Genomic DNA, 19,436 nt, shown 5'->3' on the forward strand with positions numbered 1-19,436 from the left:
CTCAGGATTAAATCTAGAGTTGCCTCTCCCCTTGTGGGTTCCCGTACCAGCTGCTCCATGAAGCAGTCATTTAAAGTATCGAGAAATTTTATCTCCGCATTTCGTCCTGAAGTGAAATGTTCCCAGTCAATATGGGGATAATTGAAATCCCCCACTATTATTGTGTTCTTAATTTTGATAGCCTCTCTAATTTCCCTTAGCATTTCATCATCACTATTACTGTCCTGGTCAGGTGGTCGATAATAGATCCCTAATATTATATTTTTACTAGAGCATGAAATTTCTATCCATAGAGACTCTATGGAACATGTGGATTCGCTTAAGATTTTTACTTCATTTGAATCTACACTTTCTTTCACATATAGTGCCACTCCTCCCCCTGCACGACCTGTTCTGTCCTTCCGATATATTTTGTACCCCGGAATGATTGTGTCCCATTGATTGCTCTCAGTCCACCAGGTTTCTGTGATGCCTATTATATCTATATCCTCCTTTATCACAAGGCACTCTAGTTCACCCATCTTATTATAGACTTCTGGCATTTGTGTACAAGCACTTTAAAAACTTGTCCCTGTTTATTAGCCTGCCTTTTTCTGATGTGCCAGATTCTTTTTTATGTGACTGTTTATCATCTGATCCGGCCCTTACATTATACTTTTCAGTCCTCTGCTCCTGACTATAACCTGGAGATTCTCTATCATCAGACTCTCCCCTAAGAGAAGTCTGTGTCCGATCCACACGCTCCTCTGCAGCAGTCGGCTTTCCCCCATCTCCTAGTTTAAAAACTGCTCTACAACCTTTTTAATGTTTAGTGCCAGCAGTCTGGTTCCACTTTGGTTTAGGTGGAGCCCATCTCTCCTGTATAGGCTTCTCCCATCCCAGAAGTTTCCCCAGTTCCTAATGAACGTTAACCCCTCCTCTCTACACCATCGTCTCATCCATGCACAACACCCAAATCTTTTTCAGAGTCCCCCATCCTGTAAGTATGGCCTAATTTTTTTATTCTACCATGTATACATTAATATTTAGCTGTATTAAAATACATACTGTTTGCTTGCTCCCACTAAGTGATCCAGATTGCTCTCTATTAATGATCTGTCCTCTTCATTATTTACCACTCCCCTAGTTTTTGTGACGTCTGCAAACTTGTATCTGTGATGATTTTATGCTTTCTTCCAGGTCATTGTTAAAATGTTAAGTATGAAGGGGCAAGATTAGATCCCTGAAGGACCCCATTGGAAACACATCTGTTTGATGATTTACAATTTACAATTACATTTTGAGATCATCAGTTAGCCAGATTTGAATCAATATAATATGTGCCGTACTAATTTTATATTGTTCTAGTTTTTTAATCAAAACATTGTGTGGTACGAAGTCAAACACCTTGCAGAAGTCTAAGTATTTTACATCAACATTGTTACCTTTATCAAACAAACTTGTAATCTCATCAAAAAAAGATAGTAAGTTAGTTTGACAGGATCCATTTTCCACAAATCCTTTTGAATTATCATTAATTATATTAGCCTCCTTTAATGCTTTATAAATCAAGTCCCATGGGAAAAGCTGTATACCTTGTCCCTGAGATCAGTCCATGGGAAAATAACTGATGCAAGCCAGATATAGGTAGTGAGGTATTCTGTCCTACATTTCCCAGCCAGCTGCCTTGTCTTGTACTTGGGGCCACACCTGGACAACGCTGGTCTATAGTACGTAGTTAGGTTGATACAAGGCAGGTTACATCAACCTAGTTGTGCATGTGTCTATATTTAAATTGGTCTCCCACCGCTTGTAAGCCTCCCCTTACGTAGACATAGTAACACCACCTCCACCAGCAGCATAGAGCCACAGTTGATGTACTTAAGACAATACAGTGTGAGTGCTGACACCGCCTTACTTATGTTGACCTAAAGTGTCCTCCAGCAGCTGTCCCACAATGCCCCACATAGACTGCTCTGGTCACCATTGTGAATTCCACTGCCCAGTGGTCACTGGGACTGGAAGCTCCCCGACCCCTTTACAGCTCTGCAAATTTTTGAAATTCCTTTTCCTGACTGCCCAATGTGGTGAGCATACCTAGCAGAGCTCCACTGCTGAATGTAACTGCCCAGTTGATCACATCAGCTACACATTCCAGCCCAGTATTTTCCCCAGGAATTGAAATGGGGGGGGTTGAATTTCCAAGGGGGTGAGGGTCAAGGGTTGAGACCATGAAGGTGAATGTGGACTGTATGGCACCATAGTGAAAACTGAAAAATGTTTCACAACTATTTTATTAGATTTAACTCATGTTTTAAAATCATCACACAAATTAAAGTTGGCTATTCAAGCCTTCTGTGAAGCACTACATCTACATCCTTCTTGGTTTCTTGTTGTAATTTTGTAAAACTCTGTTAATTAACTTCTTGAATGCAGTACGTTCATCTTTGGTGGCTTCTCATGTGTCTGATACTTCCAATCCTTCAATTGGTATGATCATTAGCTCATACACATAATCAGGCAGAAGGCGACTTCTTTCAGAACACAAAATTCTATTCAATGACAAAAAAGAACGCTAAACTGTAGCTGTTGTGACTGGGTGCAGCAAGAGATAAATTCCTACTTCTTTCAACTCACGAAACACAGCAGAAAGATTGGGTCGAACCACTAGTAATGATAAAAAATAAATTGAAGTCAAATCTTCATTCATTCATTGTGTGACATTCCACTCTGTGTTCAAATTTTCTATTCTGTCCTGATCACATGGCAGACGCATTGTTGGCAGTGCCTCACTCCACTCAACTGTTGGTGTTTTATAAGACAGGCATCTGTAAAAGCTACACAGAGGTTGAGTAGAATCTAGAAGTTGCTGTTGTAGATTAGTAAGAATCAAGTCTGTACTTTTTCAGCTGACTTAACAAATATTTCTTGTCCTCTTCACTTAATGATTCAATATAAGTGCCTTCATTAGTCAATTTCTGGACTGAAGACTTTGCTTCTTCCAGTATGTTTTCAATGGATAGCTCTCTGATCCAAGTGTAGCTTCTACTGGTGGACAAAGATCTAATACTGTTATAGCAGATGCCTGGCTGGCACTGTTTAATAATCCAAGTGGTTTCAACAGTAGACTTACAAGACAGAGAATGGCGATTGTTTTCTCTGAATGTAGTAACAAAACTAGTCCACCAGCCTCACTATTTAGATCTGTCCCATCCTGGTAGATATTTTCCAAAACTAGTGATAACCACTGCAGTAATTTTAAGACAACAGCCAAGGATCGGTCATGGGAAAGCCTGTGGGTTTTCTGAGGTTGGACAAAGGGTATGTCTTCACTACCAATGTTAAAGCCCTGAGTAGTCACAGCACCAGCGCTAGGAGAGAGCTCTTCCAGCACTGTAAAAAACCTCACCCCCACGAAGGGAGTAGCTACACTGCCACTTAACAGTGCTGAAATTTGCATCATTTGTTTTTCACACCCCTGAGCGAGAAAGTTTCAACACTGTAAAGTGGCAGTGTAGCCAAGGTCTAATTTGAACTTCAGTCCCAGAGCATCTTCTATTTTTCCAAGTTGTTCAGTCTTTCTGAACTCTTGTTGAAAAAAAAGAGTATAACAAAGACATCAAATTTATGGCTTTTTAAATGTCTTTTGAAGATTCTGCCACTCATATTAGTGCTAGTTGAGTAGATTATAGAACCACAGAAACCTAGGACAGGAAGGGAGATATGTGCCTTAGGCCAGTGGTTATCAAACTTTAGCAACCCAAGGACCCCAATATTGATTTACATTTTTTTGCAGATCCTGAAGCCAGTTTCTAATTTTCCCCAAGCTCCGCCGCCCCCACTCCACCACTTCCCCCACCCCACCTCTTCTCAGCCCCGCTCCACCTGTCCCTCCTTTTCCCTGGCTCTTTCTGCCCCCTCCCAGAGCCTCCTGCACGCTGAGGAACAGCTGTTCCACGGCGTGCAAGAGGCACTGGGAAGGAGGGGGAGGAGTTGATCTGCAGGGCCAGCAGCCCTGGACATGACTTGCGGACCCCCTGGAGTACCCTCCCAACCCCCAGTATGAGAACCTATGCCTTAGGCTAATAAGAACTGTGAAGTGTGCAAACACATGAAGAACTGAGATTAGAACTCATGGGCTCTCTGTTAGTAGCTCAGTGCAACTTACCTTGGCTACAGCATATTGAGTGCTCCGCAAAAAACTGTTTATCACTTTACTGAGAATATTTGACAGACCTACAAAATGTGCGAGTATCACATAAGATGGTGAAGTAATATCTTTTATTGGCTCAACTTCTTTTGGTGAAAGAGACAAGCTTTCGAGCCACACAGAGCTCTCTCTCTCTCACACCAACAGAAGTTGGTCCAATAGAAGATGTTACCTCACCCACCTTGTCTCTCTAATATCCTGAGACTGATACAGCTACAACTACACCGCATACGTAAGTTGTGTAACACATAGCAAGTCTGCAGAAGGCTCAGGAGACATATTTTACAAATGGGATTATGCAGAGGCAACTCTGAAGAAGTAGTTACACTTTTTCTAGGGTTGGTTAAAAGTATATCCATTTTACAACAAGCCCTTTCCTTCCAAAATAGAACAAAATAGCCTCAGCTAGAAAATTACCAGGAAATAATACATTCTAAACAATACAATTCAATACCTGTCATTTTGGTGGGGGGGGGTGTTCTCAATTTTTAAACTTTTATCCCCTCCACTGGAAAAGAGCCATTGGAGGAGATGGAGTAAAACCATTAAAATAGTTTTATTTTTTCCCCTTGAAAAAAGAAGAAATTTTGAAGGTATTAAAATGTTTCTGTGAAACATTTTGCATTAATTGAAACACCATTTTCCCCTCATAATTTGATTTCAGTGAAAAAATTCTGACCAGTTTTCTAGTTTTTTGGAAGACTATTATGGTATTAGGATGAACTATATATAAGAAAAAAGAGGAAACATTTCAAAAAAGTAGGGCTGTCGATTAATCATAGTTAACTCATGCGATCAACTCACAAAATTAATTGTGCTTAAGAAAATTAATCGCAATTAATCGCACTGTTAAACAACAGAATACCAACTGAAATTTATTTGAATATTTTTAGATGCCTTCTACATTTTCAGATATATTGATTTCAATTACAACACAGAATACAGTACAGTGCTCAGTTTATATTATTTTTATTACAAATATTTGTATTGTAAAAATGATAAACAAAAGAAATCGTATTTTTCAATTCACCTCATACAAATAATTTAGTGCAATCTCTTTATCCTGAAAGTGTAACTTACAAATGTAGATTTTTTTGTTACATATCTGCACTCAAAAATAAAACAATGTTAAACTTTAGAGCCTACAAGTCCACTCAGTTCTACTTCTTGTTTAGCCAAGTTTGTTTACATTTACAGGAGATAATGCTGCCTGCTTCTTATTTACAATGTGACCTGAAAGTAAGAACTGGCATTCGCATAGATACCCGGTGTTGCTAAACCAGAGATGCCGCATATGCTAAACCAGGGATGGGCAAATTACAGCCTGTGGGCTGGATCCGGCCTGTCAGGGCTTTGGATCCGGCCCACAGGATTGCCATCCCTGTGGCACCGCGGGGCTAAGGCAGGTTTCCTGCCTGCCCTGGCCCCGCACCTCTCCCGGAAGTGGACGGCACCACATCCCTACAGACCCATGGGGGAGGGAAGACAGAGGGCTCAGCGCGCTGCCCTCACCTGCAGGCACCGCCCCCCACCCCCTGCAGCTCCCATTAGCTGGGAACGGGGAACCACGGCTAATAGGAGCTTCAGGGGAGGTACCCACAGGGGAGGGCAGCACATGGAGCCCTCTACCCCCTCCTCCCCCAGGGGCCACAAGGATGTGGTGCTGTCCACTGCCGGGAGCGGCACGGGGCCAGGGCAGGCAGGGAGCCTACCTTAGCCTCACTGCGCGCCGCTGCCACCCTGGAGCCGCTCAAGGTAAGCAGTGCCGGGCTGGAGCTGGCACCCCAAACCCCTACTGCACCCCATATCCCAACCCCCTGCCCTGAGCCCTCTGCCACACACCGTTCCCCTCCTGCACCCCAACCCCCTTCCAAGCCCCCTTGTACACTCCATACCCTACTGCGCCCTAAACCCTTGCCCGGAGCCCCTTCCTGCACACCGCACCCTCTCCCACACCCCAACCCCCCGCCCCAGCCTTACATTCTTGGCCCTGCATGCAATTTCCCCACCCAGATGTGATGATGCTCGTTAAAAAAAAATGCATTAATTAAATTTGTGACTGAACTCCTTAGGGGAGAATTGTGTGTCTCCAGTTCTGTTTTACCCACATTTTGCCACATATTTCATGTTATAGCAGTCTCAGATGATGGCCCAGCACATGTTCATTTTAAGAACACTTTCACAGCAGATTTGACAAAACGCAAAGAAGGTACCAATGTGAGATTTCTGAAAATAGCTACAGCACTCAACCCAAGGTTTAAGAATCTGAAGTGCCATCCAAAATTTGAGAGGGACGAGGTGTGGAGCATACGTTCAGAAGTCTTAAAAGAGCAACACTCAGATGTGGAAACTACAGAATCCAAACCACCAAAAAAAGAAAATGAACCTTCTGCTGGTGGCATCTGACTCAGATGATGAAAATGAACATGCATCAGTCCACTCTGCTATGGATCATTGTCGAGCAGAACCCGTCATAAGCATGGACGCATGTTCTCTGGAACGGTGACTGAAGCATGAAGGGACATATAAATCTTTACTGCATCTGGCACGTAAATATCTTGCGCCACCAGCTACAACAGTGCCATGAGAATGACTGTTCTCACTTTCAGGTGACACTGTAAACAAGAAGCAGGCAGCATTATCTTCTGCAAATTGTAACCAAACTTGTATGTCTGAGCGATTCGCTGAAGTAGGACTGAGTGGACTTTTAGGCTCTAAAGTTTTACATTGTTTCATTTTTTACATTTGTAAGTTCAACTTTCATGATAAAGAGATTGCACTACTGTACTTGTATTAGATGAATTGAAAAATACTATTTTTTTTACAGTGCCAATATTTGTAATCAAAAATGAATATCAAGTGAGCACTGTATCCTCACCAGACTGACTGGAAAAGCTAGAGAGGTATTTAATGGAATGGAGTTATATGATGCTTTGAATTAAGTAAAGTTTAAAGAAACTATATTGCAAAGATTTTAGTTACTCCTGGGTCTTACAGGCTGATATTTAGAAATGTTAAACTATCTGATGTTCCTATGTTGAGATGGCTCATATACTGCTTGGGTATATGAAAAAGGGGATTAAGGGGGCAAAGTCTTATGACAGTTTTGATAAAATGATTGATTTATTTGCTGTGGAACAGCTAGTTGAAATAGCCCCTGATCATATCAGAGCAGCAGTGTGTGATAAAAACCCGATACCATTTTGAAAGCTGCGGAAATTGCTGATGCTTTCGTAGAGATAGAAACTGCGAAAGGCATAAGCCTCAAGGTAAAAACAATTCCTATTCATCACAGTTTAAGAGACAGGATGGGTTCAAGAATAGGACTAGCCCCAACTTTGCTAGAAAATCTTATACAAACCCAGAATTTAAAACCTCTCACCCTAGAGGAAAACCAGTTAAATGCCACCTGTGTGGAACTGTTGGCTATATAAAGCCATTGTCCAAACCGTAGAGACAAAAATACCAGCAATGCCCCAACCCGCAATCAATTTGAATGCAGTTACTTTAAGTACAGAGACTAACCAGATAAATGCTAACACTGCCACCTTGAGTCCAAATGTGAACACTGCAGGTGTTAATGCTACCACTTTAGTAATCCCTGATGGAAGGGATGAATATACACTCACTCACTAATTATATTAGGGCTGAGATATGAGCAACATATCTCAAAGAACAACAGTTACAAAAGGCAGGTGACCATTTTTTCTTCTTCAAGTGCTTGGTCATGTTGATTCCATGCTATATGACTCTGGAGATGGGTTCAGAGTTCACGGTCATGTGGACTGCAACACTGCTCTCAGTTCCTCCTCGCTGTCAACTCCAACAGGAAGATCCCTGAGCTGTAACCTGAGCCAGGAGGGGGGTTGGGAGAAGTGATGGAAAGGCCGGGAGACTGAACAAAGGAGAGGAGGAGCTGGGGTGAGGGGGAAGAGAGCTGCTGGAGGAGTTTTTGTTTTCAGTTGTGGGCTGGATGGTGCAACGCAGGGAACCCCAACCTGTGGTCTAAGCTCCCTGAACCCCCCAGAAGGACTTGATTGAGGGGTTATGGTTGTACCTACCCGCTCTGCTTGGGACTGTGTTCCTGTCATCTAATAAACCTTCTGTTGTATTGGCTGGCTAAGAGTCATGGTGAATCTCAGGAAGGGTGCAGGGCCCTGACTTCCCCACACTCCGTGACAGCACCGCTGGGTGGATAGATCACTTGTGGCGAGACGCGAGAGACCAGCGGAGATCTGTTAACACGTTTTTGGTCCCCAGCAGGTGTGAGGCCACTAGATGAATGTCATGCTGGATGTAGAGTCCCACAATCGGAGAGCCTTTTGGCACAGGTCTGATGAGTGGGCTCCACCCTACTTGTTGATACAGAACATTGCCGTGTCCCGATGTACTGTCCGTCAGGATTTGGACAACCTTGCCTTCCAGAAACGGAAGAAAAGTTTGGCAGGCCAGACGTATCGCCTTGAACTGCCTGATGTTTATATGCAGGGAGTGATCTTCCTGCAACCAGAGACCCTGCCTGCTGATGTTGCCGAAGTGGGCTCCCCACCCCAGATCCAATGCGTCGGAGACCAACGTCACTGCAGGACACGGAGCCGCAAAAAGAATTCACTTCAACACCGATCGGAGCTCTGTCCACCATGTCAGGGATGACGAGATGTGCGATGGAACCATGACCACCAGGTCCAAATCGTGTCTGCCAGGGCATAGATCAAAGCCAGCCACAACTGCAAGAGTCTGAGATGCAGGGCACACATGTGAGACCACGTAAATACATGCTGCCATAAGGCCCAGCAGCTTGAGGCACATCCGGGCAGTTGTGACCAGATAGGCTCTCACGTGGATGATGCAGTCCGACATGGCTTGGAAACAGGACTCTGGCAGGAAGGCCCTGGCTTGGGTAGAATCGAGCACTGCTCCTATAAACTCTATCTGCTAAACTGCGGTCAGAGTTTACATCTGCTCATTTATAAGCATGCCCACATCCTGACAGGTGGACCTCACCAAGTCGAGCTGCACTGCACCTGGGCTTGTGACCTGCCTCTGACCAGCCAGTCATCGAGGTATGGGTGCACCCCTCAATGTCTCAGGTAAGCAGCCACTACAGCCATGCACTTTATGAAGACCCTTGGAGCGACTGAGCGGCCGAAGGGTAGAGCTATGATCTGGTAGTGGTGTTGGCCTTCTACAAATCAGAGAAATCTTCTGTGCCCATGAAAAATGTAAATTTGGAAATAAGCATCCTTTAAATCGAGAGTGGCATACCAGTCTCCTGGATCCAGAGAGGGAATGATGGAGGCCAGGAAGACCATGTGGAACTTCAACTTCTTGAGATATTTGTTGAGGAGACAAAGGTATAGAATGGGTCTGAGGCCCCCTTTGGCCTTTGGGATTAGGAAAATTGCAGGGCATACCCAGATGTTATGGGGTTGAGCATCCAGTGGTCCAAGGTGATTCAGGCCCATGCAGCAAGGCAAAGGGACAATCTGTTTAAAAATAAAGGGGGGGCTGGATCCAGGTGTGAGTCCGGTGCAAAGTCCTCAGGTGCACCCTCAAAATGTCTGCCACGGGGCATCTGAGTGTCACACAGGCCCCAACTGGGTGACCAAGGAGAATGGAATGGAGGGATGATGTTTGTCTCTGTCCCTTCTCCTGTAGGAGATCTGCCTGAGGGGACTTGAGAACTTCGGTGGTATAGGAGGCCGGAAAGGCTTTCTGGAGGCTGATAGCATGTACCACCCCAAGGAGCAGAGCATGGCATGGGAATCTTTTGGGCCGTGCAGCCTGGAATCCATTTGCTCGGAAAACAGAGCATTACCCTCAAATGGGAGGTCCTGGATTGAGTGCTGTACTCCCAGGGACACCCAGAGGACTGCAGCCACGAGCTCCATCTCATCGAGACAGCGGAAGCCATGGACCTGGTCGCAGAGTCCACCGCATCCAATGCTGTCTGGAGAGAGGTCCTGGCTACTGTTCTGTCCTCCTCCAGAATAGACCCAAACTCCTGTCTGAGGTCTTGTGGCAGGGAGTCCTTAAATTTCCCCAATGAGCCCCAGATGTAATTATATCTACCCAGCAGTGCCTGCTGGTGAGATATTCTATGCTGGAGACTGACAGTCAAATAAATTTTCCTCCCGAAGAGGTCCAGTTATTAGCATCCTTGTTTTTAGGCATGGTGCTCACCTGTCCCTGCCTGTCCTGCTCATTCATGGCGGACACTACGAGAGAGCTCAGGGGCGGGTGGGAATATAAGTATTCACCACCTTTGGCAAGCACATAATACTTCTTTTCCGCCTTCTTTGAAGTTGGTGGCAAAAAAGACAGGGTCTGCCACAGGGCTTTGACCACCTTGCGCACCTCATGCTGAGGCCACTAGGATGTCAAAAAGGCTGTCCACCTGCTCTGCGAGCTCCTCAGCCTCCAACCCCAAATTTGAGGCCACCCTTTTAAGAAGTTCCTGGTGAGCCCAAAAGTCATCAGGAGGAAGCGGGTGAGAGGGGCCTGCAACTGCCTCATCAGGGGGCAAGCAGGAGAATGGCACAACTGAGGGACACGCTGGGACACTCTGCCTCTGGAGAAGCCTCACTTGTAACTGACTTCTGCCGCACAGTACCGGCATCAGAGTCCGAATCTGGCTCCCATCCTGGTGCCTGACAGTACTGCAGACCGCTTCTCGGAGGGGCCCACAGAAGAGCTTTGACAGTATGACCCCGGCATCATGGGGAGAGCCCACAGGTTCGAATATGGCCAGTATGACCTTGTGGCCAGGCACCCACCCCAGGCCCCCGGTAAAACATCTGGCACCGGCAATGAGCGGTGCTTCCAGGGCTGGAGGATGGGCTCTCTCTCGGATTCTAGGAAGGATGCCTCCCTTGGGGACCAGGGAGGGGCCATCGGTGCCTCCCTCTGTCAACAATAGCCCAAGGTCTGGGAGTGCCGCCGCACAGAAGGTGACCTGCAGTGTTGCAGAGACTGGTACTGTGTGGAGGGAGACCAGTGAGGGGATGGTATTTTTTGACAGGTCTATGCATTTCATAATTTTTATCTCTCTCTTACACTTAAATTTAATTCTTTGAGTAGTGAGTTCTAAAATGCCTAACCTGTCCTGGCTGGAGTAATCATCCCACTGGTAACTTTTTAAATATATATATCTAGGTTTTTTTGTTTCTACTGGTGGTGCAGAGTTGCACATTACCTCAATATGGTGCACATAAAATTAATTCTGCACATGGATGGAAAAAATTAGAGGGAACATTGACCACAACCCTTGATAAATCGTTCCAATGGCTAATTACCCTCACTGTTAAAAAATTATGCTTTATTTGCATTCTGAATTTGTCTAGCTTCAACTTCCATTGGAGTATGTTATGCCTTCACCTGCTAGCTTGAAGAGCCCATTGTCATTATTAAATATTTGTTCCCCATGCAGGGTACTCAGACTGTGATTGCATCACACCTTAACTTCTCTCTTTTGAAGATAAATTGAGCTCCTTGCATCTATCACTATAAGGAATGTTTTCTAATCCTTTATTCATCCTCATTGCTCTTTACTAAACTCTCTTCAATTTATCAACATCCTTCTTCAATTGTAGATCCCATAACAGGACACAGTATTCCAGCAGCAGTCACCCCAATGCCAAATACAGAGGAAAAATAACCTCTCTACTCCTACTTGAGATTCCCTTTTTTATGTATCACAGAATCACATTAGCCTTTTTGGCCACCCCAACCCCCAAATCTTTCTGAATCTCTGCTTCTCAGGATAGAGACCCCATCCTATAAGCATGGCCTATGTTCTTTGTTTCTATATGTATATATTTGGCTGCATTCAAATGCATATTGTTTGTTTGCACCCAGCTAGTGACCTGTCCCCTTTGTTATTTACCACACCACCACATTTTTTTTTGTTTTGTTTTTTTGGTCATCTGCAAGCTGACAGTGATGATTTTATGTTTTCTTCCAGGTCACAGATAAAAATGTTAAATAGCGTAGGGTCAAGAACCAAACTCTGCGGGACCCCACTAAAAACACACCTGTTCAATGATGACTTCCAGTTTACAATTACATTTTGAAATCTCTCAGATTTTAATCCATTTAATGGGTGCTGTATTAATATGGTGGTATTCTGTTTTTTTATGCCAGACTAGCAGGTTTACAGTTACCTGGGTCATCCTATTTACCCTTTTTAATTACTGGCACATTAGCAGCTTTCTTCAAGTCTTCTGGAATTTCCTGTGTCCCAAGACTTCGTGAAGATCAGCATTAACAGTCAATGAGCTCCTCAGTCAGGTCTTTTAAAAAACTCTTGGATATGTTATCCATACTTACTGATTTTAAAATGTCTAACTTCAGTGGCTGCTGTTTAACATCCTCTCAAAATACTACTGGAACGAAAAGTGTGTTGCCATTGTATTATATGACCACATCATTTGTTTTTTTCCCCACATATAAAAAAGAAATATCCTTTCAATAAGTCTCTTTCCTACATTATTATTTCTGATAATTCTACTATTTCCATAATGGACCAACACCATTGTTAGGATTCCTTTTGTTCCTAATATACTTAAAAAAACTTACTATTGGCCTCAACTCTGCTGGCCACAGATTTCTCCATGTGTCTCTTGGGTTCCCTTATCTATTTTCTACAATTCCAAGCTTCTGATTTATAGTAATTATCAACAACTTCCCCTTTCTTCCATTGTATTTTTTTCCCATTGCTGACGTCACTTCCCCTGTAAACCAAGTTAGTTTATTAACCAGTATAGCCCTCTTCCTTGATTGTGGCTTTTTGGGTATCTTAAACAGTTCTCAATTACCACTCACATTTTTCTGATTAAATTCTTCCTCCCAGCTGATTTGGCCCATAATTCTTTTGAGCTTTGTGAAACTGGCCCTCTTAAAGCACCACATACATGCATTACTGGTTAGGGCTTTATTCTGTTTGCATATTATAAATGTGCAAAAGTCATGACCACCAGTACCCAAATCACCATCAATTTACAGTTCTGTGATCAATTCCTCTCTGTCTGTCAAGGCCAGCTCCAATACTGAATTTCCCCATGTTGTATACAACACTTTTTGAATTAGGAAATTGTCATTTATAATATTTAAAAACTAAGGATGTTTTAGTACTGGTGGCATCAGACTTCCAGCACATGTCCCCCACCTTAAAGTCCCACATGATTGCTCAGATTTTTTTCACACACATTATAGACAGATACATAAGGAGCTGGTTATCCTAATCCCTAATGTGATTTGGTGGTCTGTAGCAGACACCAACTAATGTCCCCTTCTCATGTTTCATCTGGACATTGATCCATGAGCATTCAGGGTCATTTCTTCTGAGCTGTCAGTGACTCGGAACTAGGTGTTGCCATCTTTCACACAGAGTGTCACCTTTTTGCCAACTCAATGCTTCCTAAATAAGATCTTAACCATTGATTTTAACATTTCCATTATGTGACTCAGCCCACCACATTTCAGTAATATCACCTGGCTGAAAGGCAAAATACAGTCGTCTTTTATTCTACTCTGTATGGGGTAACTACAGGTATGTCTACATTGCTATGTAAGCCCAGGGTTAGTGGGACTCAAGTCAGCTGACCCTGGGTTACAGAACCAGGGCTTTAGCATCTACTGTTTGTCAACCTTACATAAGAATTTTCTAAACCATGCTTGAACCCGGGGCTCTGGCATCCACACTGCAGCACACAGACCTGAGTCAAACCAGCCATATCCCAGACTCCCCAGTGCCCTCCCGAAACATGGCCACTCTGGCCCTTTAACCATGGTGCACTGTGGAAAAACTTGCCCACTACGCATGTTAGAGGAAGTTTGAACAGCCTGCCAACACAGCCTGCTGAGTGGTCACTTTGGTCTGTGCACTCCCAGCTACCAGAGCCAGCAACACGGAGGAGGTGCCTTTTGAAGTACATCTCTTGCTTGCGCTTTCACTCCTGTGTCAAGAAATGGACAGAGCTTCCATGAGGTGCTGGTGGACATTTCAATGGCATTTGCTGACCCACCAAAGGCACCTGACAGAGCTGATGAAGTAGAAGTACCCAGGCACGGCAGACTTGAACAAGCTGACACTGCTCACGACACTCAGTATAGCCACTGGAACCCCATACATAGACTGGTGCTTTTGGCATAAGGCCACAAGCACAGACTGGTGGGGATCACATCATCATGCAGACTTAGGACAATCAGCAGTGGGTCCAGAACTTTCACATGAAGAAAGCAACATTTCCGGAGTTTTGTGAGCTGCTTGCCCCCACCCTCCAGTGTAAAGACACATGCATGAGGGTACCCTTGCCAGACCAGAAGCAGGTTGCTATACACGTCTGGCAGCTGGGTACCCCAGACTGTTACAGGTCACTGTTGGGGGGAGGGACAGCTCAGTGGTTTGAGCATTGGCCTGCTAAACCCAAGGTTGTGAGTTCAATCCTTGAGGAGGCCACTTAGGGATCTGGGGCAAAAATTGGTCCTGCTAGTGAAGGCAGGGGGCTGGACTCTATGACCTTTCGAGGTCCCTTCCAGTTCTAGGAGACTGGCATATCTCCAATTATTACCTATTACTTGCCAACCAATTTGATGTTGGGATGCTGACTGTGGGTAAAGTGGTGGAGGAGGCTTCTGATGTACCTAACTGTATAGAGGAACAGTGTTTGCTTACTAATTCCTAATTGTCCCTGGTCATGTGTTTACCTTTATTATTTTAAATATACATTGTAGGATGTGATGCAGTTACAGCAATAAACTTTCTTGATTACATAAGATGCTTTATTTATAAACATGTATTATAAAAGTACAACATTCACCCATTACCAGGCAGGCCAGCTGCCATTACCACACCAGTAACAGGTTTAAAACAGTGAAACCATGTACAAGACAGAATCCCCCCACTGTTGCATGTCTCCTGGCCCCCCATTCTTCTTTCCCCATATGCCACACACTTGATGCCAGGGGAGAGGGTGGAAATGTCCACAGGGGAGGGGGTCAAGACAGAGGACTGCATGAGGCTAAGATGACCTGCCCAACTGCATGGGCCAACCAGCCATGGAGTTTTCCAGGCTGTTTCTGGGGACTCAGGTTGTGGTGTGGGTGATACAGCAGGAGCCGGTACTCCTGCAGTCATCATCAATATCAGCAGCTCAAACAATTTTCTCTGCTGACTTGTCTTCCTATTCCTGCACTGAAACCCTGTCCTCAAACTGTGCAGCCAGCCTCAGCCTTTTCTCTAGGTATGCCTCTTCTCTAGCCTCTGTTTTTGACAATGGACCTGTTTGTTGGCCCTGTCCAGAAATCCAACCATAAGTTCATCATGGAAACATATCTTGGAACAGTCTGTGAAGGTACATTAGGCCAGGCTTCTACTGAAGTGTAGGCAAGCTGTGGAGGTACTGCTGCCAGTAGAGGTTGAAGAGTCTGGAACAGGATAAGACAGAGAGAGTTAGTGTCTCAAATAGCTCAGTGCAGGAGCTCAGAAAAAAATCCTTATGGAATTTCAAGGACATAAAATGTTACTTTTCCAACTGAACTTCAATACATTGTGAAAGGGATGCTTCAGTGCAGACAGTCCCTGGACACAGCCTGGTCAATCTCAGTGAAAGAAGTGCAGAGACAATAAATTAAACATTCAAAGCTGTTTGTTTTCTAAAAACAGAAGAACTACTTGGGTTGGGGGAGGAGGAGAAGGGGCAAGGAGGCTGAGAGTGGCCTTGCTAAGAAAAAGCTTTGTCTATCATTTCCAGCCTTCCACATTTTGGAGGACATTGCCAACCAGGCACCACAAGAATGGTTACGGGAGATGTTATTTCAAGCTGCCAGTGGGAAACATGCATTGTATGCAGCCAAAATATTCAAACGTATAGTGACTAAACAGCATAGCTCTGAGTGGATTAGCCTGGTCAACTACCAAGGTAGCCATGGAAAAATATGCCCTTCCCCAAAAGCTGACTATCTGGAGTTCCTGCTTTAGGAAAAGTTTGCATCTATCAGCACCCAGGATTGGGTCAGAATTCATGAGGGAAACAGGATGCTGTGTTATCTTGCACATGGCTTAGCCAGTTAAGATTGCATGCAAACACACAGAACTCCGTGGGCATCCCCCCTACACTTCCTCACCCCACCCCGGCACATTCCTAGGCACATTTTCATACCCAACTTGAATTTGGGACAAATGCTTTTGTCATCTATGAATCACATGTACTACCTTTACCTGAAATGGACTAGATTTGTGAATGGAACACATTTCTGCCCTGCCCCCCTCACAGTTCACTGTTTCCAGGAAGCTCGTTACACAACTGAGTGTTTACAGAACGACCTACTTACAGGTATGGCAGTGTAAGGTTATTTTGAAGGCACAGGAACGCCCTAGCAAAAACCTGTACCTTTCCAGTAAAAATTCACTTTTAACTCATTTTTACTGTTTGCATTTCCCAGTCACCATTTTGAACTCCATGTGGCTGTGCGCGTGGTGGGAGGGGTGGGGGAGAGAGAGATATGCCACTGAGACAATTCACCATTAGAGGATACACACTGCTAGCCAGTTGGTTCATGTAATGGAAATCCCTCCTTTCCTACATTAATAATCACTATAATGGAGTCAGAAACTTACCAGACTCCAGGGCAGCTTCTGTCCATCTGTATCTGCTACAGGCTCTGTGGTGGGTTGATCCTTGGGGGCAGGAAGGGGGACATCAAACAGCTCCGCTAAGTATGGCCCCAAGATGTCCTGCAGAAGAGCCTCTTGTAAACTGTTTTCAGTAACAGTCACTTTGCCAGCCTCACTTTGTGCCTGCTGCTGGCTCCTATCACTCTCCATGCTGGATTCTGGGGCCAGCAGGGCGCCATCTCAGCTGATTAGGTCTCATACACCACCACTGGCTGCATGCTCAGTGCAGAGCCCAGCACTTCATCAAATTCCTCGTAAAATGGGCACAATGTTGGCAACTTGCCCGAGATGCATTTCTGGTCCCTGGTTTTGCTGTACTCGCTCTTGAGATGGTTAATGCACTCCCTGCACTAGTTTGGTACATTTGCAATGCTGCCAGCTTCTTTGCTACTTGCTGGTATGTGTGATCATTCCTGGTACTCTTACTGAAGTCCATTGTTTTGCTGGCCTCGCACCAGAGATTTACCAGAATCTGGCTTTGCTCCTGTGACCAGCAAGCAGCACACTTTGCAAAAGGCTTGTTCTGCTCAGTCTCCATTGCAAACAGAAGGCTCTCCAATGGTGTGTTTGCATCTCAGTAATCAGAAGACAATGGAGGGCTTAATGCTGACTCACTGCGCTGCTGCAGTACACCCAGGGGGCTTGCTTCTGTTTTCAGTGGCATCAATTGAGATTCTTGGAATTAAAAAGACAAAGGAAGTTGGCCCATGGGATTGAGGGAAATTTAGAGCAGACTCCCTGCTCCCGAGTCGTGGGGAGCTGCATCTACACTGCAACGCTCTAGGGCAGGGGTAAGCAACGTATGGCACGCGTGCCGAAGGCGGCACGTGAGCTGATTTTCAGTGGCACTCACACTGCCCAGATCCTGGCCACCAGTCCAGCGGACTCTGCATTTTAATTTAATTTTATATTAAGTTTCTTAAACATTTTAAAAACCGTATTTACTTTACTTACAATAGTTTAGTTATATATTATAGACTTATAGAAAGAGACCTTCTAAAAATGTTAAAATTTATTACTAGCATGTGAAACCTTAGGGTGAATAAGTGAAGATTCGGCACACCACTTCTGAAAGGTTGCCGACCCCTGCTCTAGGGTGTGACCCTACAACAGGCTCCCATTGTGCTAAGTGCTATACATGTCCCTGCCCTAAAGTGTTTACATCATCTTAGCACAGAATAAAAGACAACACAAACGTGCAGCAAACCAATAGGGAAAGCAAGGACAAGGTAACAGAGAAACCATCAAGTTTATTCAAATAACTAGTGGATGAGTCAGATTTGGGGTTGACTGGACAGACTTTGCAATGCAGGAGACGGTTAAATAGTCAATGACAGACAATGGAGGAGACAGAAGAAAGGGCAAGGAGGAAGTGATTTGCAGCAGAAGAGATGTCACAGGAACGTAAAACTGGAAGTGACCTTGAGAAGTCATCAGGTACGGCCCACTGTCGTGTGGCAGGAACAAGTAAAACTAGACCATCCCTGAGAGGTGTTTGTCCAACTTGTTTTTGAAAACTTCCAATTATGGGGACTCCACAACCTCCCTTGGGAGCCTATTCCAGAGCTCAACTACCCTTATAGTTAGAAAGTTTTCCTAAATCTCCCTTGCTGTGTAATGTTAATTACACCTTGGAAAGCGAGGCTGCTTTCCGGAAAGGTAAGCCTTTAAAATCAAGTTCTGGCCAATCTGGAGCACACACAGGCTGGGTCTCCCCTCTGCACACACAAGCAGTCTCCCATAAATTCCTCTAAGCCTCAAACACACTCTACAATAAGGTGCCTCACCCTGTTAAAATGGGCAGTGTCAATCAAAATACAAATACTAAAAATTGAACAGTAAAACCAATCTTAACACATCCAAATTCACTTCTAAATAAGTCTTGTAATACAAAATAATTTCAACAGTTACTCCAGGGTCTTTACACTAACTTTACATATGGACTATTAACCACTAAATGAGTCATCGGTAGGAGTCTTAGAAATCCATTTGCCCCAGAGGCACAGTGTTACTAGAGGCTACAGAAGAACTTCTGTATGGCAAAGTGGCTGCGGTTTGGTTCTGTTAGAAGCTATGTTCTATTCTTAACTATGTTTAAGGTGACCGTATACAAGAGCTCAATTATCTTATATTCAATATGGGATAATGACAGCTACCCCTACAGATAGCAAAGTCCTCAGAATTCAGACTGGAAAGTGGTATACATTTTTAACAATGAGGGTTGTCAGGGTTCCCTCCCCACTCTGAACTCTGGGGTACAGATATGGGGACCTGCATGAAAGATCCCCTAGGCTTATTTCTACCACCTTGGACGGTATTGCTGCCACCACCAAGTGATTTAGACAAAGATTCAGGAAAAGGACCACTTGGAGTTCCGGTTTCTCCAAAATATCCCCCCAACCCCCTTCACCCCCTTTCCCCTGGGGAAGCTTGAGAATAATACACCAATCAATAGGTTAACAGTGAGCATAGACCAGATCTGTGGGTTTTTAGGACACTAAAAACCAATCCGGTTCTTAAAAGAAGAATTTTATTCTAAAGAAAAAAGTAAAAGAAGCACCTCTGTAAAAT

The 19,436-nt window shown here is 44.4% G+C and overlaps 1 protein-coding gene across 2 annotated transcripts in view; it reads right to left on the minus strand.

The window, feature by feature from the left end:
* Positions 1-19,436, minus strand: part of MMP24 (matrix metallopeptidase 24) — a 163,199-nt gene that overhangs the window by 126,102 nt on the left and 17,661 nt on the right. The window contains exons 2-3 of one of the 2 annotated variants that reach the window (XR_005587674.1): positions 16,809-17,540; positions 14,962-15,616 (exon numbers count right to left, since the gene is read on the minus strand). The exons of the other annotated variant lie outside the window; for it this stretch is intronic. The gene's annotated coding sequence lies outside the window, so the exon portion shown is untranslated. Of the gene's footprint in view, positions 1-14,961; positions 15,617-16,808; positions 17,541-19,436 lie in introns of those variants that run through there. 2 annotated transcript variants of the gene reach the window in all.

The sequence above is a fragment of the Mauremys reevesii genome, linkage group 13 (genome assembly GCF_016161935.1).
Source record: "Mauremys reevesii isolate NIE-2019 linkage group 13, ASM1616193v1, whole genome shotgun sequence".
Lineage (NCBI taxonomy): Eukaryota > Metazoa > Chordata > Testudines > Geoemydidae > Mauremys > Mauremys reevesii.